Here is a 17,927-nt window from a genome sequence, read left to right on the forward strand (position 1 = left end):
CTAAGGAATGTGCCCTTTTGCTGCGTCCAAACACCGCTTCAATACCCATTTTTCGAAAAATCAAACGCAAACGGCTTTTATCATAAAAATTTAGAATAGTACATTCTTAATCATTGAAAACAAAAAAAAAGAAAAATCGATTTTTTTATGGCCTGGAGATAAAGTGGTCGCCTAGTGGGAACATAGTGGTCACTCGCACATATTATGTTCAATGAGGGGCTTAGAATGAAAGGGGTGTAAGTGATTTGATCGATTTCTCCACATCGGCTCTCTCTTTTGGTCATAACTTAGCTGCAAATACATTCCCAGCTGTATTTGACAATGTGGAAGATAGATCAGAACCTCAACTATCGGATTATATTGCAAACTAAATTTGGAACCCTTTCATTCTAAGCCCCTCATTTATATTTTGACATGCGACAGTTCTACTGAAGTACAGGGTGGCTCGAAAGTAATAAAAATCTTCAAGCATAAGATGACTATCAACACGGCATCTATAATATATTAGGCGGTCAAAAAAGTCCTGCGGTATTTTTTTTGAATTTTCATTTGTTCATAAAATTAGCTACAATCATCTGTTTTAAGTCAAATATGCGCCGTTTTGTTCAATGACTTGTTCCCAACGAGATGCCAACTTCATAATACCCCTGTTATAGAAGCTCGCTTCCTTATTGGCAAAAAACTCGGATAGCCAATTTTCACAGGCCTCTTTTGTGGCTAACTTCTGACTACCTAGCTCGTTCGCATGGACAAAAACAGGTGGTAGTCACTTGGTGCAAGGTCCGGACTATACGGCGGATGCAAAAGAACCTCCCATCCGAGCTCCCGGAGCTTCTGGCGCGTCACCAAAGAAGTGTGTGGGCTGGCGTTGTCCTGATGGAAGACAATGCGGCCTCTGTTTATCAAAGATGGCCTCTTCTTCATGAGTGCTACCTTCAAGCGGTCCAGTTGTTGGCAGTACAGGTCCGAATTGAGCGTTTGGCCATAGGGAAGCAGCTCATAATAGATTATTCCTTGACAATCCCACCAAACACACAGCAGAACCTTCCTGGCCGTAAATGAGGGCTTGGCCACCGTCTGAGCCGCTTCAGCGGGCTTCGACCACGACCGTTTGCGCTTCACGTTGTCGTAAGTGACCCACTTTTCATCGCCAGTCACCATCCGCTTCAGGAAGCGGGTCGATTTTGTTGCGATTCAGCAGCGATTCACATGCGTCGATACGGTCAAAGATGTTTTTTTGCGTCAACGTGTGTGGCACCCTTACATCGAGCTTCTTTGTGAATCCAAGCTTCTTCAAATGGTTAATAACGGTTTTAATGACTTATCCCCAGCTCTTGGCCGATGCTTCGGCTGCTACTATGCCGGTCTTTCTCGGCTAATTCAGCGATTTTGTCGCAATTTTCGACGACAGGCCTTCCGGAGCGTGGCGCATCTTCGACGACCTCTACACCAGAACGAAAACGTTGAAACCATCGTTTTGCGGTGGAAATAGAAACTGTATCGGGTCCATAAACTGCACAAATTTTATTGGCAGCTTGAGATGCATTTTTGTTTTTGTCATAGTAGTACTGTAAAATATGTCGGATTTTCTCTTTATTTTGCTCCTTATTGCGACACTATAACTCACGAACGACTTAACCGAACAAAACACGGCAAAAATACCTTTCCAACAAGCTATAGTATGACTCGATACAATGAATACAACTAGAACTACGCGCTTACAACGACACCTCGCGGAAATACCGCAGGACTTTTTTGACAGCCTAATATATCATTTGTATAATATATATGCTAGAGCCAATATGAGGGAGCGAAACAGGAGACACATTTAAATGAAAGCTTTTCGTATAGATTGCCAAATACACGGCCCAGACAGAGAAAGATATATTCTCGTTCATGTTTTTCTTTATCGTCTTAGAAAACACCTTCCAACTTCATTTTATGATGAGGTGTAATATTATCACACTCCTTTATAATAGCGCTGGCAGCTATATGGATAGCGTGGTCGTGTAAAGTAACTTCGCATTCCAGCCGGCCTTGGTTCGATCCACATTGACGTCGTAGGACTTTTTTTTTTGCACAATCCCAAATGAAAAGAGAAAAGAAAACAGAAAGAGATGTCTGCTCGCATACATACAAACCATTTTTATGCTTCAAAATAGCTCATTATTTGCGCATTTGACTCTCATGACCAGGAAATGGCATCTTTTCTGCCAAAGATGGCATGTTTTCTGCCAACGCTAGTTTGGGTGTAGTCTTGTTCAAAGACTCGCCGAAACCAAAGGCAATGTATAGCTTACATAGTTTCATCGAACCAAAAATCGTCAGAAAGCTCATTTTATCACGCCCTAGTTAGAGCTTCTCAGCTTCCTGGTGCCATGAAAAATTGTTCTCAATACAATAATATATCTTTCAGCAGTGTGGAGTGATTTGTGCTACATAGCTGTTTCCAGGCACCACACGAACTCAGCTTCCATAGTATGATTTTCAAGCATCGATTTATCGATAGTTTTCGAAGAAGAGAAGGGAATTAGTTGAAGCTGAACGGCAGATACTGATGCCAAAAATGCCAGTAAAACATCGCGAATGTAAAAGCCGTCTACTTTTGCGCTGTTTACCTTTCGGAAGGACTAAGTTCGCCTACAGGCGAAAGCAAACAACATATACTGAAAAACCTACAGAGAGTCAAACTAGTCAAATACAAGTTTTTTTTTGGTATCATTAACTTTCTAATTACTGCAATAATCAAAATTATTATTGACGGAATTTCATTTTTTCCAAATTAGTGACGAAATTCCCCGATATTCCCTGACTGTCCCTGACATTTTTTGAATTCCCTGATATTCTCTGATTTTCAACGATTTTCAAGGTAGTCGACACCCTACGCATTTGTCAAGTGAATACACAGTGCTTTGAGCATAGGCGGACTATACACTTCGTAGTTGCTTTCCGTGTGATTGACCGGAACAAATGAAAATGCACAAAAACACACTGAATGGCACTTATCCGCTTCAGATTAGCAAATCATTCATATTATGCAAGTTTCAGTGATCAATACAACACTTTCATGTACTATAGTGTCAAAACTCAAAGAAAATGAATGATACTCTTTTTCCTCAGTATTTACTTTCGAAAAATAAAAAGTCAAATCACTTGGCAACTCTGTCTTCGACCCAACGAACCGAAGTCAATGTAAACTGAGGGACTAGGCGAAATGAAATACGAAAAAAAACTCAGTTCCCGTTTCTTATCTTAAGTTACTCCTTTTCTTCGAAGCTACGCAAGCGAAAAAAGCACAGTTTGTGCAATACATCAACGGCGACGACAAAAACGAATGTACACAGATATTTCAGTCCACTTTTGGAGATATTGCAGCGAAACGCGCGGAGTACAAACGAGTTGTATAAATACTACACAGAGGCAGCAGATACGGAATAAAGCAACCAAGAAGGAAAAAAAAAATAAGAGATTGACAAAGTTGGAGCCATGGTTTAACTTTCTTCTCCTCCGCTGCTGCGGGTTCGGAGGGTTTTCATGAAATTTTCATCAGCTCTCTTTTGTCCCGTTTATACGGGAAAAATTAGTGAAGTTTTTTTTTCTGTACGGTACACATAAGAAAGAAAGATAAAGAGGAAGATCACACACAACACCTACAATTTTTGGACGATTCTGGCGAAACGTGTTTCCGCTGTCAAGCTCCGGTTGTTTTCCCAATGATGACGATGACGATGAGGCGAAGGATAACTTCTTTTCGTCCGTGCTCTCTTCTGGTGTGTCAGATGTGCCAATACGATGAGGTACACCACTCTCTACTGCTTCTTTATTATTATTATTTTTTTTGGTACACACTTTCCACTTGGTGCGCCGCTTTTCAAATATTTACGATTTTCAGGGAAAATTGATTGGAATAATATTTCACACACTGATTCTTTTCCTCTCTATACAATAAAAAAATGCGCCTTAAGAGCGATGATTTTTCTTTTACCGTGCCTTCTTTACTTAGCGCGGGGCGGCTTTCGGAAATTTACGACGATGCGGGCGGGAGAGGTGAAATAAATTTTCGTTACTTTTGATGAATTTTCATGAGAATTTTTCTCCAATCTTATTGCGGAACACTTTTTTTCTGCTGCTGCCGATCAACACGTACCACTTTTTTTTTTGCTACCGATTCGATACTGCCTTGAGAAGGAACTTTTTTTTTTGTGTGGGAGGTAATTCACTATTAGTCAAACGTCCGAATTAAACTATTCACAGCTGAGTGGGAGTCTTCCGGTAGTGTTGCGTTACAATTTACGGCAACGATGACGACAGGAGCCAGGCGAAGACCACACGATACAATCGGGATGAAAGTGTGTCCTTAGAAGCGGGCGCGAGCTGCCAAATCTTCTGCTCTGCTGTTCTGTTTTCCTCGAAAAGTCTATTGTTTATTCACACACATGTGTCACTTGCGTAGACGCGAAGCAATACACGCACATACACACACACGGTTTCGAAGAGAAACCGAACCCAAATCGGAAACGGAAATACACGGATTACACGGTTCGATGGGAAGGAAACAAATAAATCGGAACGACTAAAAGCGGCTTCTCCTTTCGCGAAACTTTGCGCAAAAATCGTGTAATCGTTTTTATTTTCTTTTTTCGCTGTCCGATTTTTGGAGACAACAACACACTGAACTTTTCCGACTTCGTCACGATCTCACTTACGCACAACGGTCCGTACAATCGCAACGGTAAGAAGCAAGATTTTCCGGTTTTCCTTCATTCACTCTGCAAGTGCCGATTTTTTCCGATTTTTCTCGCTTCACCGCGATTTTCCTTCGCGCGTTTCCAAAAGTATGGTATTCACTTGGTTTTGTTGTTTGAATGCGGTAAGAGAAAGATTATATATATACGTGGAATATATATATATAGAACTATATATATATAATTCACCGGATTTACATTAATAAGCAATAAGCGGCAAAAATTTCTGCGGGGATGCGAAACAGCGCGACCTTCCTTAAACGTTGTCGCTCGTAGACTGACTCGAACGGAAAACTCTAAATTTATAACTGAGCGCAAAAAGGCTTGCTTCGCTGTGGTGAAGCTCCAAGCGTACGGCGCGCACACACCTCTCACGTTTTCCTCCCAAGTCTTCGTCGTCGTCGTCGTCGTCGTCGTGTTTGATATCCAATATTGCACGACGCGATACAGAGCACACACGAGACGACGATGGGCACTCACTCAAACGTACGCACTCTCTGCTGCTCTCGCGCGCGCTCGTGATCTCGTACACACGACATCACGCTCTCTCGCTGGCACACGGCACACGACGAAGCGTATCCCTGTCGCGTCGTTCTGGGTATGGGTTATATTATGGTCAATCGGAACACACGAGCATGGGCACGATATAATAAAATTTATCCATAAAAAAGAAACACGGCGTTCGCGAGCATGCGGGATTCTTCGAAGAGCGAGGAGAAGAGATATTCTCTCGTGGCGGCCGGCGCACTCTCGCTCTCGCTCCGTGGAAATACAGTGACACCACGTGTGCGTACTTGCTGCCATAAACTCATACACACGTGAGCGCGAGTCTCGTCGACACTGTGGAAAACGTTTGCCATAAAGTGGGGATCCCGCGCAAATAAACCTTGCGCTTGCACGTGTTTCGCGGAGCGGTGTTTGGATTTTGTGGGAAGCGTTCGCCAGTCAGGGTGGTTGTGGATCATATGTTTCGGCGTTGGGTTGCATTTGTTGCTGATAACACTGCGAAAATATTCTCGACAAATGACATACGCAGTGTGTCAATTAAGTTCTGAACTGGGAGTGAAAATGAACTTGTGAACAAATTATTTCAATATTTCTAGTGTACTCAAAGTATTTTCCTCCAAATTCAATAGGTTTTTATATTTTCTTAGTGACGATTCAAATGCGTGCTCTAGTTCATTTTGTGATATGGCGTTCATCGCTTTAGTTGAAACCAAACCCTATTGTAATCGTGATGTTTCCTATAAAATTTGCTTTGATTTTTGGCCAAAGACAAAATTACAGGATGCTAATTTAAATAAATGCGACGGATGATATAAGCCAACACAAATGCGATTTCATGCCCAAGTGATTGACACAAAGTCAGCGACGGTGCATTGTGGACGAGCATCTTTCTACGTTTACGCTACAATTTTGTCTTAGGGTGGGTTTAGACTAGTGATATATTCATGTGAAGAAATATGATGAGATTTTATAGAAATCGCATCAACCGTTTACACTATCGTGAACTTCTATAATGAATATATTCATATTTTCGGTGAAATTATTTCTTTTTTCCGTGATGCAATTTGATGTGACACACCCTTTAGAACTGCATCCAACTTTAGGGATTTCTCACCAGTGAGAAATTCACAAGCGTTTACATATGCTGAATTTATTCAAGTTATATATACCTCGAAAATGTGTGCACCCGTGGCCGAGTGGTTAGCGTCTCACATTATCACGCCGGGTGTTCGGGTTCGATTCCCGTTCTGGCCGGGGGGTTCAACGTCAAAGGAATTTCCTTCGGCTTGCACTATGGTCACGCGTATTCTAGAGCTTGCCCCTCGGAATACATTCAAGGCGTGTTATTTGGCTTAAGAAATCTCAACTAAGTGTTAATAAATGACGCTAGTTAATGCAACGACGGCAAAAGTTCCACAGGGAACGTTAACGCCATTCAAAACGATACCTCGAATAAGTGTATCATATTTATTCTCACCCGTTTACACCTATTTCACGTGAATAAATCCATCTATAGCTATAGATCTCCCTAATGTAAACCCGCCATTAGGTTGTCGAACCATTGTCGTACACCTCTCACCACCTGGAATGTTTCTGATGTGATTTCTTCAATTTTCTCGTTAAAATGAAACGCTACTCTTCGTTCCATGTTGAGATTTCAACATAAAATAAATGTAAAAAAAATCATACAGTGTGTATTCGATAACAATTGCACACACAAAATAGTTCACTACGCTTTTTATTGGATTATCTCTAAACTTTCAGTAATTAAAGAACCACTAATTAGTTTTGAGATATTTTATTTTATATCTTTCCCATTCTAAATCCGCGCACTTTTCTTTTCACACCACCCATCAAATGTTATATAACAAGTTTTCAATGCTTTTTAACAAGTTTTGATTTTTCATTTCCAAACTTTATTCAGCTTCAACTTGTTTTCAATAGTTTTGGGACGCTTATGGAATGTTGTCTTCAAGATAGTCCAAAATGTTCCAATAGGGCGAAACTCAATTGTTCATCTCTTTTATATTATACTAGCTGACCCGGCAAACTTCGTCCCGCCCAAAATTTATTTTTCGTTATCACATCCTCGTTTTCTTACTAAGCGCTGTTCATGGGTCCAATCGCAAAATTAGTCATTGATAGATCTTCTAATTTACCCTTTAGAATTACCTTTTACTATAAAATTCCTACTACTTCTACCAAAACTCGACATTATAATATCAGATTATTTCCAGACACAATTCTCGCTCAGGATTTTTCAACCACTTGAAAATTACATGTTTCTCCGTTACGTTACATGCCAAATTTGGTTTTATTTGCTTCATTAATTCTCGAGTAATGCAGAAATTAGTGTTTCATTTGTATGGCAGCTCCCCCCTAAGAGATGGAGGTGGAGAGTCTAACCACCATAAAAACATTTATTGCACCCCAAAACTTCACATGCCAAAGTTGGTTTCGTTTGCTTCATTAATTTTCGAATAATGCAGAAATTTGTGTTTCATTTATATGGCAGACCCAGATGGCAGATATATATATATATATATATATATATATATATATATATATATATATATATATTTATATATATATATATATATATATATATATATATATATATATATATATATATATATATATATATATATATATATATATATATATATATATATATATATATATATATATATATATATATATATATATATATATATATATATATATATATATATATATATATATATATATATATATATATATATATATATATATATATATATAGATAGATAGATAGATTAGACACAAACAAAGTGGAGTTTCTGAAGACACTTATTCTTGTATATAAGGCATGTTGGAAAAGTATCGAAACTTTTGAATTTCCGCGGGTTACATTCATTCGATTTTCGATTTCTGTGTGGCGTTATGTTCGTACCGTAAACTGGGGGCAAATTCATTACAAATAGCAGATGACAGGCATTGAAGTTGTCGCTTGCCAGACACAAATCAATGGCAAAGACCTCTGCATTGCCTCGATATATATTCCTCCAAGAACTCTGGTTGGCCGCCATCAGTTTTTTGATATCATCGAGGCACTGACGGAGCCGCGGCTAATCTTAGGTGACCTCAACTCCCATGGAACAGCATGGGGTTCACTCTATGATGACAACCGTGCCACTTTGATTTATGATCTCTGTGACAACTTCAAATTGACAGTTTAGAATACTGGGGAAGCAAATAGAATAGCCAACCCTCCTGCACGGGCAAGCATGCTAGACATATCACTTTGCTCTTCTTCGTTATCCCTGGATTGCACGTGGAAGGTAATCCAAGATCCCCACGGTAGTGACCACCTGCCAATAATTTTATCGATCGCCAATGAATCAGGTTCTCGTGAGTCAGTCGATATTGCGTATGACCTCACGAAAGCGCACTTCAAGCTCAAAAGAAACGTGTTCCTGCTACCACTTTACGACGTCGTCCTCCATCACTTTGGTGGGACAAGGAGTGTTCAAAGGTCTACCTTGAAAAATCATCCGCTTTCAAAAAATTCCGGAAAACTGGACTAGTGGAATGGTTTCGAAAGCACCAAGCTCTAGAAGCCAAACTAAAACGTCTGATTAAAGCAAAAAAGCGTGGATATTGGCGAAAGTTCGTCAATGGTTTGTCAAGGGAGACCGCTATGAGCACTCTTTGGAATACGGCTAGGAGAATGCGTGGCTGGAACCATACAAATGAAAGTGAGGAATACTCTGACCGTTGGATTTTCAAATTTGCAAGGAAGGTTTGTCCCGATTCCGATCCTGCACTAAGCGTCGTACACGACATTCCGCTCCAATGCGACTATGAGAATTTTTCGATGGTGGAATTCTCAATTGCCCTCCTCTCATGTAACAATTCAGCTCCGGGGTCGGACAAGATTAAATTCAACTTGTTGAAGAATCTTCCCGACTTGGCAAAACATCGTTTGCTGAACTTGTTCAACAAGTTTCTGGAGCTGAATATAGTCCCGCATGACTGGAGACAAGTGAGAGTGATAGCCATACGGAAACCCAACAAGCCGGCTTGCGATCACAACTCGTATAGGCCGATTGCAATGTTATCCTGTATTCGTAAATTGTTAGAGAAAAAGATTCTACTTCGTTTGGACAAGTGGGTCGAAACGAACAATTTGCTGTCAAATACGCAGTTTGGCTTCCGCCGAGGTAAAGGGACAAATGATTGTCTCGCGCTGCTATCTTCTGAAATCCAAATCGCATTTGCTCGCAAAGAACAAATGGCTTCCGTTTTCCTCGATATCAAAGGGGCATTTGATTCAGTTTCCATGGAAATTCTCTCAGAGAAACTTCATAATCGTGGACTTTCACCAATTCTGAATAATTTCCTGTACAATTTACTGTCAGAAAAGCACATGTTTTTCAATCATGGCAGCTTGAAATCTTCTCGATACAGTTTTATGGGCCTACCACAAGGCTCCTGCCTAAGCCCCCTCTTGCACAGTTTTTACGTCAATGATATAGATGATTGTCTAACTAGAGACTGCACGCTGAGACAACTTGCAGACGATGGAGTTATTTCCATCACGGGTACTAATCCCGTCGTTCTGCAAAAGTCGTTGCAAGATACCCTGAACAATCTGTTCACGTGGGCCCTCAAGCTGGGTATCGAATTCTCTACGGAGAAAACTGAAATGGTCGTTTTTTCTAGGAAGCACGAACCCGCCCAATTCCAGCTTCACCTATCCGGCAAAACGATCCAACACTCTATGTTTTTCAAATACCTGGGTGTATATTTTGATTCTAAGTGTACCTGGGGGAGACACATTGCGTATTTGAAACAGAAATGCCAGCAAAGAATCAATTTTCTCCAAACAATTACCGGAACATGGTGGGGTGCCCATCCAGGAGATGTTACATTCAGTTATACAAAACAACGATATTATCAGTGTTAGAATATGGCAGTTTTTGCTTCCGATCAGCTGCCAGGATTCATATTATCAAGCTGGAGAGAATACAATATCGTTGCTTGCGTATAACGTTGGTTACACACGATTATCCCTAAGGTCTCGACAAGGGCATGGTTCAAGGGATTGAATGTAGGTCGTGATTTCATTCGCGTGATATCTCGGCTTATGTCCAATCACTACAACCTAAAACTATCGCATTGGGCTCGCAGCAAACAATCTTTGTGATTGTGGCGATGGCTACCACGACATCGAGCATGTTGTCTGGTCGTGTATCCGGTTCCATGCTGCTCGCTCTCAGCTCTCTAGAGCACTGAGAGCACAAGGCAGACAATCGGATATCCCCGTCCGGGATATCTTAGGTAGCCGTGATCCTGATCTTCTGCTTCATCTATACCTGTTCCTCAGAAACGCCGATGTCAACGTTTAATGATGTTTCCTTCGTTGTGTCCCCGTTTCGTATCCCTCCTATCCGATCGATAAACTTTTACTTAGTCGCGGCAATACATATACACACTCTTTACAGACACACGGGCCAAAGGTTGTGCAGTCCACTGATCATTCAACAAGAGCCAAAGGTTGTACCGCTCATGACAACTCTACACGAACTGATGATTGCGCCGGCTAGTGACCATTCTATCCTGGATTCCTCGAGTCGAGAAGACGCACCACGCTAGATATGGGGTACATACTAGGGGGGCGTTGCTGATTAATGGTCAGCTGCATCCCAATAGGAAGTATCCCGTGTCGGGCACAGGTACAGAGCATTGAAGACAGCAACATCCCAATTACGAAAACACTTGTAATACTAACCTCGAGCCAACCGCGAGTAATCGGTTACATATTACTAACATAGATAATAAGAAAAATTGTATTGAACTCCCGGCCCCGTGAGGCTAACGCCATATGAGCCTTTATAAAAATATATATTTTGGAAAAAAAAATCAGAAAAATTTGAGTTTTTCCAACTTTTTTTTTTTGTAAAATTTAGACAAAATTATTTTGGAAACCACTTCTGGTCCTAAGTCCACAAAAGATTATGATTTTTTGTTAAGAAATATCCTTAAGCGTTTGTTTGAAAAAAAATTAGCGGAAAATTTCAAAACACAGCTTCGGGGTGAAATTGATCAATCAATTTCACGATTTCCTAGTGTGATATGTATAAAAAAAGTCACAGGAGGGTTGTGTCCGAGTCACGACCGCATACTTGACGTAGGATTCCGTTAGGCTATCTGTTTATTTTAGATATGTTTGAAGAATTACATCGTTAAACTCTTTGATAATGATTTGGTGACCCTGAAAAGGGCCGTTTTGTTTGGTTGTTGGGTATTGTTTGTTAACTCCACCAGTGTTTACCGAGTGATGATGACAGAAGATGGTAAACAGCCATTGGATGGTGCCTATCAGATAAAAGATACCGAAGTGGAACGAGATATGATGAAAACCACCCTCTGTGATCCTAGACGAGATGCCACCTTTGTTATGTATGGATGAAATAAAGAAAAAATACTCACCAATGTAATATGAGATAATTATCAATACCGAACACAATTATCAATTTTTCTCATCAGTAAAAATATGTTACTTTAATATGGAGAAAACATATTTGAAATGGAAAAGGTAATTTTCTTTCATAACTTTTACATTCTAAGTATTTATTCAACCCAATACGAATTTTAACCCATTACTGTGAAGGTGTAGGTTATGTTTACTTTGCGACTTTTGCGGGAAACTCGAACTTTGCAAGCTTAATACACAACAAAACAACAAAAATGACAGATAAAATGATACTGACACAAAAAAAACTCTAAAATTGTCATGGTGTATCATTTAAAATGCGCTTAAGGGGGTATTCTAGTCTAGAAATCTGAAAAAATCGAAATTTTTTTTTTACCATATTTCTGTAGTTTAGGCATTCAAGAATATACTCTAGAAAGGACTTATCGAAAATCCTATTATTTACCTAGTTAGAGCCATCTTAGTGATGTGGTATCTAACCTGTTACGGCCATCACAATGAACTTCAAACGCGTTTCTCTCGGAACTAGTTTTTTTCTAACTGGCGTACAAGATATCTCAAGTTCTACTGAACCAATTTATGTCAAATTTATATGAAAATAATCTGCATACATCTCTCTATCGCATGAACCAATAAAAAATTATAACTTTTTTAATTTTACTATTTTTAAAAAATCGGTAAACGCAAAAAAAAAACGTTTTAAACAGCATTTTTGTTTTCAAACGGCCGCCATTTTGTTAAAACCCATGTTTTTGACTTGTCCGAGGTTCATGCCATAGCGACATCTTTACTGATTCAGAATCTGTTCGATTTTTTTGTTTCAGATAACCAGAAGGACTGGAATCGTGTACGCCATGGCACAACTTTTTTTTGAACACCCTCACTTCACCAGCAGGTAACTATTCTAATTATGAATATTTTTTTTCCGTCCTATTTTTGTTTTATTGTTGAAAGATAGATAAACGAATAATGATATAATGGATAGTAAAAATATTCTTTGTTTTATTTTTACGGAGTTCGAAAAAACGTCCGAAATTCGTGTCTCTACACTAGAATACCCCCTTAACACTTTAGTTTCATCAAAAACAGTTTTTCAAAAACGGGCATTTTTGAGTATTAAATTTCATACGCTGGGCACTAATGAGTTAATTGGACTAAAAGCACCTAATAATATATGTGGAGCATATGGGAAATCACTCTTTATAATATTTCTTCACCTTTTAAATTTTTCTCGCCGTATAAACTTTCCTTGGGTGAAAATGAACGTAACAAAACAGACAGCTTAAACCAAACGACCCGTTCTCGAGCGGGAACACAAATTGGTTTTTATTTATGAAAATTGGAATAAATTGTTTCACATATATATTTTACACTTACACTTTTACTAAATTTTTCACAATACAAGATCGCTCATTAATATGAAGTTTCACAAAGCAACCAACATTAAAGTTCCATATTTAAAATTTATTTGCTAGAATTAATCGTATCACTCACCTTACTTGCAATATAAAAATGCCCCCGACTTGTATATATATTATATTTTTTATCTGTATTATAGTGATTTTCAACTCATTTGGCTGGTTCGTCACTTTTTACTTCCTTTTTTGGAAGAATGTCGGGAGTGAGAATTGAACTCGTGACCTTTAGCGTGAGAGGCATGGATGTTACCACTACGCCAGATCGCCTCCACGCCCGACTTGTATATATTTGCAATGCCGATTTCCCCCAGGCAGCTTGGTTTTGATGTCTCTGCTAGGGACCCGCCGCATGTGTCGTCAATTTCGACCAATCAGAAGTGGTTATTTTCGTTAGGATAGGGGTTGAGATTTTTCAATTGTTTGATAGTTAGTTTCATGACATATATTATTTTCTTCAATATAAAAAAAATGTTATGGAGTGCCGAAATCGATTGACGCAAAAATTTCATAAATTCATCAGGAAATGACTGAGCAATAAGCGTTTGAAATTGGACAATTTTCACGATGTGCTCTATTTTCGATTTTCAATTTGTACCCCAATATGTTCCCGAAAGACGTAATCCTACGTAAAAAATGTAGAAATTCACTGATTTCATCTACGGCGCTTTGAAAGATATATATATAGAGAGGTAGAGAGCCCAAAAATCTGATTTCATCCAACGAAACGTGTGGCCGTGCCTTTCTGATAACTCGATCTAAAGATTGGTCTGCAGGTCATCCGGAGACTATCCGGGTTATCCCAATGTGACCAAAAACCCTCGAAATGGTCTCTGTTCGCGATTTACAGCGCGAAAGAAAAACGTTTGAAAATTACCTGCCCATCCCTATCCTTATTCGTATCCAATCCACTCCCTACCCATCATGAATGCTGTTCACGTAACGCGTAGCTTATAGACGGGCCAAGCCGCTCGAATAGGTCTAGATAGCATATCCTCTCTAACGTACCGTTCTTATCAGTCCATGACAGCATCCGATTGTGATCTGCCGATCTTTATCCAAGACACACGAATAGTTTTCTATTTTATTACCCACTCATCCTCCCGCTTAACGATATAAAACCGATAGGAATAGGCAAATCGGTCTAGAGACGAATGACAATAACTAAATAAGGAAGTAAAAAAGAACATTGTTTGTTTTCGGATGTTTTACAATATTTGACTATTTTATAGTCGAATTTATGACTATTTTCTTTTTATACAATGAATTGGAAGCGGGGATTCTTGACGCGGACTGAAGGAAAGCGGCAATTCTAACCTTTACCCGTGCAAGATCGCGTTATTAAATCCAGTTTGTGTTAAAAATTTTCCCAAGTGTTTTATTTCCAGTGCAAGTCACATTTCTATGGTCCTTTCTCAAAACCAATTTCCTGAGTTTATGAGCTATCTTATTTCTGAGCTAATGTTGAGGCCTCTTTCGGCTGAAGAATCCGCCAATCCGTCGGTCAGGGCTACCAGCTTCCAGTAAATTTTGACAAACCATAAATTTCGATATGTCGCAATCTTGAATTCGGTTCTGATTATAAAGTGATCACTTCTTCGAAATGCTGATCCTGAACATATCCAGGTCAATGAGGTCATATAAGCTTGAATTCATCACAAAAAAGCTTGTCGTGAAGTTTGATACCCCAAATGGCGGGTTTTGTGTTGTTTTGGGTTCTGGAATCTAGGACTCCAAAATTTACTTCGGCCATATCACCGGAAACCGTAGACAGATTTCGATAAAATTCGAAAATGATTCAAAAGGTCGTTCAAATGAAACTTGCCGGGTCTAGATAGATATTTCCAACTGAGCCGCAACATTTATCACACACATACGAGCACATACACATTCACATTTTCCGACCCCATCGAACTAAGCCGAATTTTTTTTTCGTTAGGGTTACCATTTCCATTTTAGGGTGGTCCGAAAAATCATTTTTTTCCACTTTCCCCAAAAATAACGTTTTTCGTAAATTCATAACTTTTGAACCACAGAAACGATTCAGATCAGGGGTTTTCAGATTTTTTTTTTTGGCAGAGCATTTTTTATAGCGAAAACATTTGACGGAGCACTTGCATTTTAAATTAATTAAACAAATTCTATTTGCATTGACATTCTCCCGGAGTAAACAAGATAAATCACTATATGCCAAGTGAGATTGAATTAAAGAATTTTTATGCGATATGGGTTTTCAAGTTTCAAAATTCCCGCGGAGCACCATTTGAAAACCCCTGATCTAGATGATTCATCAAATAGAATCCAATGATATCCAATATCCATTAATTAAAAAATGTTGAACCTGCAAAAATGGATTTTATTTTCGTAATCATTGATAGTATTCGTTTTTTATTATTTTCATGATTTTGAACTAGAGGGCGCTATATTTTTTCTTGAAAGCTGAACTCGATATCAGAGATACTTTTTTCGTTTTAGAGATATGATTTTTCAAAGTTAACTGGTGGTCCGAAAAATTATGTTTACCCTTTTATCCAAAGATGACTTTTTGCCAAACATCATAACATTTGAACTACTGAACCGATTTAGATGATCGACATATTAAATTGAAGCCAATGAGCTAACCTTCCTTGAAAAAATATCACACTTGCGAGAAGATTGGATTCTCATAGGTCTACTCTAGTCACACAGGAATATTGAACGAAGACTTAAAACATTTTAAATTTGCAAAATAACAACTCAAAAACGAAGAACAACACTACTCTGGTTTTTGAATATATTGTGTAAAAAAATCGAGTGCACCCGTGTCCGAGTGGTTGGCGTCTCACATTATCATGCCGGGTGTTCGGGTTCGATTCCCGTTCTGGCCGGAGGATTTTTCGTCAAAGAAATTTCCTTCGACTTGCACTGTGGTCACGCGTATTCAAGAGCTTGCCGCTCGGAATGCATTCAAGGCGTGTTATTTGGCTTAAGAAATCTCAACCATGTAATAATAAATGACGCTAGTTAATTCATACGTTGAGACGGTAGAAGTTCCACAGTGGAACGTTAACGCCATTCAAGAAGATGTAAAAAAACCTCCTCTTTCCAGAAAAAAATTTAAAAAAATATAGCGCCCTCTGGTTCAAGCCATGAAAACAATAAAACACAAATACAATCAATTGTTATGAAAATAAAATCCATTTTTTCTGTAAGTTCAAAATTTTCTAAAAGGCTAGCTCATTGGCTTCAATTTGATATGTCGATCATCTAAATTGGTTCAGTGGTTCAAAAGTAATGATTTTTTGAAAAAAATCATTTCCGTGTAAATTTTCGTGTTTGACATGTTCTTGAAATGTTTCTCAATAGAAAAAAGTTAGCAGAGCATGTTAATCGCAAAAATTTATACATAGAAATGTAACAAATAAAACACTAATACAGGTCGAACTCGATTATATACAGGCTCGATTATATGTGATTCGATTATATGCAATTTTGGATTCGATTATATACAGTTTGAAAAAAAACAAGTTTTTTTGTTTTTCAAATATGACTTATTTCAAGAAGAAATGAAACCTTTCAACGTCAAGATTAAGTATAAGTGGCTATTACATGTACAGTTGGGTAAAAATCGTGAATTTTGAAGATTTTGCTTGAATTTTCAACAGAAATTGTTTATATCGATATTGCAGTCAAATCAAGAAAGATAGAAGTTGGGTATTAAAGAACAAATTGTAGAGCAGTCAAAAAGCTTAAATTTAATTGATAGAAACAATGTAGTTTGAAATAAATTTTTAGGATAAAATTAATAATAACACATTAAAAATTATTAACTTTTCATTTTTTCACTTCCAAAATGTTATTAAAATTCACTAATTTAGGTGATCCACTACTATATCCTGTACTAAATTTTCTCATCTTTCAAATGAAAGCATCAGAATCGTTTTCCGTAGTTTACTTTTGAATGTAGAGCCAGTTTGAAGCAACAGAGTCGGAAACAAAAAAAAAAGTTCTATAACTCTGTCATTGTTGAAATTCGAACATATGCGTAGGAGGATTTTTTTCATCGAATATGATCGTCTATCACCTCTTCAGAAAATCTGGATAAATTTATTTTTTTCATTTGAGGAACGAGTTTTCTGACTTGAAGGGGATGAATCAAAAATCAAATTTCTCTTTTATTTTCAAAAAACGAAAAGTAATGCAAAAAAAAAACAAATAAAACAATTTTTTTGACTCGATTATATACAGGAATCGATTATATACAGTGAAAAGAACTCAAAAACTGTATATAATCGAGTCCACGCAGTAGTAATTTTTCAAGGAAAAACATGAAAAATTTGTTGCTTGTTTTTCCGTGTAAAAGTGCCCATCTTCCGATGTATAGGTGGGAAATTGTACGGACTATTCATATCCATTTTATTAGAATTTTAAAAAACCTGTTTTTGAGAAAAACAAATTTTTATTTTCAATTTTTTTTCAATTAAGATTCTTTTCAAAAATATTTTTTTCAGAAACTACTAAACCGATCGACATGAAAAATGGTATGTTGGGGTTTTTGGGGTCGGGGAAGGTTTGATAGTTTGAGACCCCTCCCCCTCTCTAAGGGGGGGGGGGCTACCATACAAATGAAACACAAATTTCTGCATAACTCGAAAACTAATCAAATAAATGGAGCCAAATTTGGCATATGAAGGTTTTTGAACATGAGAAATGTTACGGGCCTCCCTTCTCTGAAATGGAGAGGGGGCCCGTAAAAATAATACACATATTTCAACCAAACATGACAATTGAATTTTTTTTAAT

At 38.2% G+C, this 17,927-nt stretch overlaps 1 protein-coding gene across 24 annotated transcripts in view; it reads right to left on the reverse strand.

The window, feature by feature from the left end:
• LOC129764935 (protein muscleblind) overlaps nt 1–17,927 on the reverse strand; it is a 799,891-nt gene that overhangs the window by 685,699 nt on the left and 96,265 nt on the right. Inside the window, exon 1 of one of the 24 annotated variants that reach the window (XM_055764586.1) lies at nt 3,655–5,035. The exons of the other annotated variants lie outside the window; for them this stretch is intronic. The gene's annotated coding sequence lies outside the window, so the exon portion shown is untranslated. Of the gene's footprint in view, nt 1–3,654; nt 5,036–17,927 lie in introns of those variants that run through there. 24 annotated transcript variants of the gene reach the window in all.

Source organism: Toxorhynchites rutilus, chromosome 2 (genome assembly GCF_029784135.1).
Source record: "Toxorhynchites rutilus septentrionalis strain SRP chromosome 2, ASM2978413v1, whole genome shotgun sequence".
Taxonomy (NCBI): Eukaryota; Metazoa; Arthropoda; class Insecta; order Diptera; family Culicidae; genus Toxorhynchites; species Toxorhynchites rutilus.